A 7,269-nucleotide genomic window follows, 5' to 3' on the forward strand; every position below is an offset into this window, starting at 1 on the left:
ATGGGAGTGGTTAGCTGGCTTTCAGTTAGGAAGCACTGGTGTGGGAGGGAGATCCTCATTCCACCACTCAGTAACCATTTTCTCTCAAATTTACTAAACTTAGATTGACCATCCAGTATCTAGATTGTCTTTTTAAATATGGGGTATCCCCCCTTCTGAGCACAATCTTTTATGATCCACCACTAGATGTGAATACATTAAAGGAAAGATTCTCTGGTAATCGTCTCTCTACATTCAGAGTTTTTCATGGTGCCTGGCACTTAGTAACAGTACAGTGCTCAGTAAGTACATGTGTTGAACTACTAAATAAGTAATAAATAAATAAATAAGCACCAATATTAGCTCTTTACTGGGCACTTCCCATATACCAAGAACTGTTCTAAACACATCACATGTATTGATGATTCATTTAAATAGTAAAACCCTAGGAGGTAGGCACTATCATTCCCTGTGTTCAGATCAGGAATCCGAGGCATGAAAGGCCATGGAGTCCACCCAAAACTATACAGCTAGTATGTGGTGGCTCTGGATCTGGACCCACTTGACCTGGCTCCAGAGTCTGGCTCTGAACCACCAGGCTTTGCTGCCTTTGTAAAAGTATAAACAATTGCAAGGAAGACAGGATTGAAAACTGAGGAAACAATGGACTTGGAAAGGGATAATTATGCAAGGCATGAATCATTCTAGAAGCATTATAGCATGCTGGTGAAGTGTATACAGTCTTGAGTCAGACAGATACTGATTCCAAGTGCAGCTCCACTGAGTACTACTCTCTTACTTTGGATGGGATACTCCCCAAGTCTCACTTTTCTCACCTGAAAAATAAGTCTAAGAATAATACCTATCTCAGAGGGCTGTGGTGAGGCTCCAAAGAGAGAGGGCAGGTGCAGTCCTTACTTCAGTGTTCATACGTAAATATTCCCACAGACAGGGAACAGGGAAATGACATGGTATGGCAATGCAAAAAAGAAAAAAATTAGGGTCAGATGCAGGTACATGTACACTCCCAAAAAAGTTTCCTTTTAACTTGTACTTAATACAAGAAAATAGAAGAAGTTGGAAAAGGAAAAACAATTAAGAGTCTTCATTAGAAAGTTAAGAGGGGCGCCTGGCTCAGTTGATTGAGCATCCAAGCCTTGATTTTGGCTCAGGTCATGATCTCTGGGTTGTAAAACTGAGCCTCCTGAGGGGCTCCATGCTGAGTGTGGAGCCTGCTTAAGATTCTATCTTTCCCTCTCCCTCTGCCAACCCCCCCATCTAAAAAAAAGATAAAAGGAAAAGAAAGTCAAGAGAAGTTTGAACATTAAAAATGTCATTTTTTAAATCCAGAATGCTATGTTGACCTTTTGGTAGAGGTAGATTATATCGATAGTTTTTAAAGGGCTACTATAAGCAGAAAGAAAAGGCTAGGTAAAATAGTAAAGCATTATAAATCTTGAGTCAAGGGGACTACCCAAAAGAGCAAAACACAGAAAATGATTGATCTCTATAAGAAAAGAAAGAAAACTCCAGCATGCTAAAAGCTAATGCCAGTTTTCAAATTGTTTCAAGAACACCATAAAGAAAATCAATATGTAAACGCCAAGTGATGAAAGGTTTGCAACCTATTGGCCCAGGTTTTATTAAAAGATCATGCTAGCTAAGTTGAATAAGTCTGTGATTGATATCTGATGAAAGAAAAGTCACAGACATGGTCACCAGGGTTGTCTAAATAATTTTTTTTTTTGGCACATCAATGAAGCCTTTATTAGAAAATTAGCAGGCAACTGCTGTAGAAATAGAAAATGATGCATCTTAAATTTCACTGGCAAAGATGACAGTTGAGAGAATCCTCCTGTCCTCAGGCGAGGGAGGTCAGTGGGAAGAAGAATCTGAGTGACAACAGTGATGGTGGGGAGGAGGTGGGTTGAAGCTTCTGAGCCTACTCCTTCCTTGCTTCTACCACACATAACAACAACCAAGGGTTTGTTTTTCATGCATAAACTAGATCTCTTTTTCGTTTCAAATTATAAATACAAGTTGAACTAGATGATTATAAAACTGCAATAGATCTTTCATAAGAAGACTTTCATAAAAGAATTGGCTCTGCAAAGCTCTGGAAAACTAGAGACTCTACAAGGTATACAGTGTTCCTTTTTTACTTCACCTGTTCATTATTTAGCTCCATAGACTATAAATGATCCAGCATAAGCATTTTTTGGAAAAGAGGCAGAAAAGACAATATTTACTTTAGGTATAAAAGCATAAGAGTATTTTAGAAAGAGAAGATAAAATAATATACAAGGCTGCTTGACTTTCATGGACTAAAACAATGGGATTCATTCAATCATTTATGCAGCAAATATTTGTCAAATACATAATATGTGCCAGGCACTGTTCTAGAAACTGGGGAGACAGCAATAAACAAGACAAAATTTCTGCTCTCTTGGGCCTTGCATTCTAACAGTAAAACAGACAATAAACAAAGAGACATATAAAAAGTGATTGGGGCACCTGGCTGGCTCAATCGGAAGAGCATGTGACTCTTGATCTTGGGGTCATGAGTTTGAGCCCCATATTGGGTATAGAGATTATTAAAAAAAATTAATAAACTTAAAAAAAATTTTTAAGTGACTGAGTTCTATGAAGAAACTTAATTCAGAGTAAAAACATGAGGGGAGAGGTTGTGAACCTTTTTGGGTTTTGCCCTCCCCCTTTCAAAGGTCTAACCCCACACCAAGATTCTGGCATATGGTAATCTTTGAATAACCTTTGAAGATCCTGGCATATAGAAATTTTTGTTGAATGACTACCAGGGCTATCAGTGGTCCCTGGTGAGCACAAGTCTCCAGGGTATTTGCTTGTGAGCATGTTAGAGCCCCATGACAAGTCACAGAGACCAGGGGGATTGAAGAACCTACAAAGGAAACATAAACTGTCTGGGGTCTTTTTCATGCAGTTCCTGTCTGATGAAGACATCTTTCTACCTCCATAAGTGACCCTAAGAACACAGGGCTGGGCAGGCTTCCTCATCTGGCCACCACATGAAATTTCTGTGAGTACTCACAGAAATTTCTTTCATTGTGCACAAATCCTGACACTTCCTGGGCCTCAACTAATCCCCACGACACCCCACCCCCTCTCCTTTAGACCCTAAGGCACAAAAGATCTCCTATTTCCCTAAAACAGAATTACACTACCTTTGAGAAAGGGCTCAGAACTGAGAAAAGCCAGTTTATCCTCCCTGAGAAGTAAAAAGGGCCAAAATTTAGAAGCTTTGAAGGACAGAGTTTCTTTTACTCTCTCCCAACACTGAGTGTGAGTGTAAGTGTGAGTGTGTCTGAGTGACTGTGTGTGCATACCTACTGATCCTCTCCTTCAGTCACCTACCTGTTCCTCCCTTCTGTAGTGAGCCATCACCTTGCTAATCCTATTATTTGAACACTGGGGGCAACTGAAACGGTACTGGAAGTCATAGTGACATAACTGAATTAGGTTTTTTCATATAAACAATAATGAGGAAAAGATTTGGTTTTTGACCAAGGGCCTATGGAATGACCAGGAAGACCAATTGTTTAATCAATTATAAATTATAGAGCTATGTCAAAGGAGTATATATACCTAGATAGAGGCTTTTAGTAATAAATCTAATATGTTGGTTTCTTGAACTTTTGTGTTAAAGGCTACAACATAAATGGCTCTTTACCAGTTGAAGAATCAATCATGTTTATTTTTTAAAAGATACTATTATTAAAATGTTCATTGCAGGCGCCTGGGTGGTTCAGTCGGTTAAGCGACTGCCTTCGGCTCAGGTCATGATCCTGGAGTCCCTGGATCGAGTCCCACGTCGGGCTCCCTGCTCGGCAGGGAGTCTGCTTCTCCCTCTGACCCTCCTCCTTCTCATGCTCTCTCTCTATCATTCTCTCTCTCTCAATAAATAAATAAAATATTAAAAAAAAAAATTTAAAAAAAATAAAAAAAAATAAAATAAAATGTTCATTGCATTAAAACACATTTTTAATTGACGTTTCTTCTGAAAGAAATATGGAGACAGAAGTACCGCATTTATTATTATTAAAAAGAAAACCTCAAGCCCAAAATGGTGTCATTTAGGTTAAGGCCACAAGCCAGTAACTGGGGCTTAATACCTAATCTAATTGTAATTTCAACCTCTCGCATAAAGATGAGTCTTACCCAGATCAGTCAGGAATTTTCTGATAAGCACCAATGAGGTAATCTGCCTGGACTTTCTCTATCCCCCACAAAGAAACATGAGGTCATCTGCATAATAAGATCTCCTGTCCTTCCCCCTAAATGAAGGTGATCTTATCTGAAACAATCTTCCTCTATTTTGCTTATAACTTTCTTACTTCACCCTCCTTCCTAGGAAAACCTTCCATTTTGTACAACTCCTCTGAGAGCCCCTCTACTTGCCAAACAGGACGCTGCCTGATTCATGAATCATTTAAAAAAGCCAATTACATCTTCAAATTTACTCAGTTGAATTTTTTTTTAACATTATAAAGGGCAAAATGAGTTGACTGAATTGTTACACTCAGCAAAGGTGGTACTTGGCCAACCAAGAAACAAGGGCATTTCCATGTTGAGGAACCAGTACAACTTAATTAAAGGTAATCGAACAAGCTAATGGTTATGTCAAGTAATAAATAAATCAGAAAGTGAGTCAAGGTCAAGTACATAGAAACAAATGGCTCCAAGAAAAGCAACTGCCTAAGGAGGAATACAAAATGAGATAACGGGCTCACCTATGTAATAGCGATATTCTAATGCTAGAAAATAATCATCTCTGCCATTCAAATATGACAATAAAACAAATTTGAAATCATTGTTATTCCTGTCTCTTTTGCAACCTTTGAACTGCAATAGTGAAAGAGAAAGAAGGATGCAAAGGTGTAAACCTAAACTCATGCAAATATAAATATACAAAATAAAGATGGAAACTAACATTTCAGAGTATCTACTTTTTACCAGGCATATCCATTATCCTATTTCATCCTCCTCAAAACTGAGGAGATTGGGCATTAACTTATCCATTTTACACATGCTAAAACTGTCACAGAGACGTCTTGTAATGGATCTAAGTAATAAAACTAGCAATCAATCAATCTAGCAAATAGTGGTACTGGAATTTGAACCCAGGTCTGCCTACTTCCAAAACACTTGTTTATCCTGCTCCATGGACCCAGCCTCTTTTCTGATCCCAACTAAATAGGTCCTGGTAAGTGAGATGTCAGCACAGGTTCTGGGAGCCTGAGTCTGGAGTGGAACAGGACTGAACTTTGGGCCTCAGAGCCAAGAACCAGATACCAAATAACAAAAACAACAACAATAATGATAATAATATACCAGACACTGAGTCAGAATAAAGAGCCAAGAAGACAGCCACAAAATCTATCAGAAAGATACCAACTAGTGTTTCAAGAAATACTGGGCTCTTGTTGGACAGTCATCCTTTCAAAACAACCCATGAAAAAAAAAAGGAATCTTTAAGACCCAGAGGTATGAGATGGTGTAGAAGGGAAAGCTACCATCACCTGTAAGATTGGACAGTGACAAAACCCAAATAACCACAGGAAGCCAAGGGCAGGAGAGAACTGGGGCATTCACATCTCTCAGATGAGACGACGGTAGTAGTAAGAATACCAACCACAGCAGGAACAACAGCAGCTCATGGAATAGAGAGGAGGCCCAAGTAGGGATTGCAGAACCTTCCTACCCATTGCACTGGGCAGTACAGGCACAGTGACCAGGCTCACAAGCATTTCAAGGGTCTGAAAAATGGTTTTATGCCTGAAGAAGAAAAGAAAGTATTGGGCCCACAATACAAAAGAAGAAAAAAATGGAAAAATTAGAATTAACAAATATTGAATTAAATATCTAAGGGTAATATCAAGTCAAGTGGTCAAATGCTGCTAAACCTTCACTTGGTTATATGGGAATGTCTTTGATGAGAAATGGCTGCCCTTTAATATGTTTGATGACACTGGGTGGAACCAACAAAGGAAGAGGGGCTGAGTGGTGCTCCACTCCCAGTCTCCAGGATGCAAGCTGGGGCTGCCCTCTGTAGCTTCTCCAGACTTCTTCAGCACTAGGCCATATACAGGAGGTCTCTTTCTTCCCCAGAGCCACATCTAATTATGGCATCTCCATAAGAGGCCTGATCAAAATGGCAAAACATATTTACTTCCAGTTTATCACTCACGGCTACTTTTCCCTCAGCATATAGTAGTTCTCTCCACTTCTTGACTCCTCTCTTTTTCCCCACCAAAGGAAAAATCCCATCTGATGACATTGACTCCAGGTTTCAGGAGGACCTAAGGACCTGTAACTTATCAGCTTGGCAAGTTTAAGATCTATGTCAACTAAATATAAAGGGAGAATATAAATTAGGGACAAAAGTTACACTACTTATAAATGACATCAAATGAATTGAAATTATACACTACTCAGGAAAAGAAAACATAAGGTAAACATTAGAATGGACATTTCTACTGATGTAAGATCCATTTTAAAGTATTTTTCCTGTGTTTAGTTCTATATTTTTTTTTGATTCATTAAAATATTTATTGAGCAGCTAGGGAGATACAAAAGTGATTAAAACATTGTCAAAGAGGTGAGGCAAATGCACACATCATAGAAAGCCAAGTGTAAGGGGTCACTGAATCACAGCAGTCAAAAGAAAAGTGCTTTAGGAGATCAAGAATGAGATTGCTTCCAGTGTTTAGTTCTATATTTGATCATGAAAGATGATCATGACTGATATATCAGGTATGTCATGAAAAAGACTATAAAACAATATGACCATATAATTCTAGTTCTGTTTTAAACACCATGTGTGTTTGTTCAAAGAATGAAAAAGTCTAAAAAAGTGAAAACAAAAATGTTTGTAACTGATAAGAGTTTTGTTTGGGTGACAGGATTATAAGTAAAGTTTTTTTTCTAATTTTTCTATAATAAACATATTGTTGCTGTAAAAGTTAATGAAAGGAAAAGTTATGACCTAGTCTTCAAGAAACATTTTACTATGGGATACAGAGAACAGGATGAGTTTATTTTGGCGGGAAAATGAATGATGCTATTTAAAAATTTATACTTTGTCAGCAAATGAGTTTTTAAAGAGAAATTCAATAAGTTTCAGAAAACTCTGGATCCATTTCCTGGCTCATCCATGGGCCATTTGTGCATCTTGGGCAAATCACTCTGAGACAGTTTATTCATCTTGATCTAAAATTTCCCCAGAACTAACATTCTTTGACTTCACATTGCTAG

Source organism: Mirounga leonina, unplaced genomic scaffold, assembly GCF_011800145.1.
Source record: "Mirounga leonina isolate KUSES-001 unplaced genomic scaffold, KU_Mleo_1.0 Mir_174, whole genome shotgun sequence".
In the NCBI taxonomy this organism is placed as follows: domain Eukaryota; kingdom Metazoa; phylum Chordata; class Mammalia; order Carnivora; family Phocidae; genus Mirounga; species Mirounga leonina.